This window comes from Nanorana parkeri, unplaced genomic scaffold, assembly GCF_000935625.1.
Source record: "Nanorana parkeri isolate BGI_ZX_2015 unplaced genomic scaffold, ASM93562v1 scaffold1152, whole genome shotgun sequence".
Taxonomy (NCBI): domain Eukaryota; kingdom Metazoa; phylum Chordata; class Amphibia; order Anura; family Dicroglossidae; genus Nanorana; species Nanorana parkeri.
In genome coordinates, this window is record NW_017307420.1 from 425,882 (window position 1) to 427,292 (window position 1,411).

The following is a 1,411-nucleotide window of genomic DNA, read 5'->3' on the forward strand; positions in this document are numbered from 1 at the left end:
ATAGTATTGTGCGGTCAGAAAATGATGCCTTTCCTACGTACTGTGCAGATTACATGTGTGTCCTTGTTACATGTGGCTAGTAGCTGTGCCATGACACAGGAAGTACTACACACAGGAAGCAGGAAGGGACGTACACTAGGGGGAAATACATCGTCACATGAGGAATAATTACAGAAAGCATGTTTGTTACAACAAAAGGCCACTAGATGGCAGCATAGGATAACACATGGATTTAGCTATGAGAAAATAGTTAGGCAAATCACACTATATAAATTCTAACCTATATAACAATGCTAATATTAACTGAGGCTATGCATCTCATATTCTATGTCCCTATTGGGGCGGCACACTTGGGCGTTTTTCAGCGCTGAAAAACGCTGAAAAAGTGAAATCCTATGAATCCCTATGGGCATGGTTCCCACCTGGGCGTATTTCAGCGCGATTTGTCAAGCTGAGAAACGCCCTACGAGCAAAAAAGTACTTGAGCTTCTTTTTCGCGTGTAGGGGCAGATTTCACCACGTATCCATTGGTATTCCCGAGTGTGGCTCGGGGTTAACAAAGCGGTAACCCCGAGCCACACTCGGGAATACGGAGTAGGTCTTACCTTGTCCACGATCCACGCTGTGTCCTCCGGCCGCTGCCGTCTTCCGGGTTACGTCCCTTTCGAGCGTCCGCGTCGCAGGGGGGCGGAACCGGCGGGAAGTTTAAAAGTTTAAAAAAAAATCAGATGGAGAAAAAAAAGAAAAATCATACCGCCAGGGAGGTTAAAAAACGAGTGTTGAACGCGTGGTTCATTGCACAGAAAAACGTGCTAAAAACGTGCCTAAAACGTGCCTATTAGGAACGCCCAGGTGTGAACCCAGCGAACTCGTGTTGAGTTCCGGTGTCTGGGTATAAGAGAACGTGTTGTAGAGACAAAACATAGGAGCAGTGGCGTCACAAGGGGGGTGCGGGGGGTGCGGCCCGCAAGAAAGATCAAATGTAATCCTATTTTTGGGGAAGGGGTTAAGGATGATCCTGTTATATGGCAATAAATGGAAAAGATTTGTTTCCCAAAAAGGTGTAATTAACGGACAAGTCCACCAAATGTGGTAGATAGTGCCGATCTGAGAATCGCATTGTCAGCATAGTGGAGAACATTCTGGGAATATCCTGTGTAGGAGACTGGGGCTGCGGTACCATCTAGATACAGATGTTTTCAAATAGAGTGAGAGGCCTATGGAGGTTTGAGCAAGTAGATACTGATAAAATAAATTTAATTTGACAGTATGGAAGCCATTAACAAGATACTAAGGTCCCTTCGGTGAGTAGTTCAGTCAGTGGTTTAAAATAATTTGAGGTGAGAGCTGTAGCAATGGGAGATTGAGTAGATTTCTTCCACGATAAAACAGAAGATGAAAGCTCACCTGG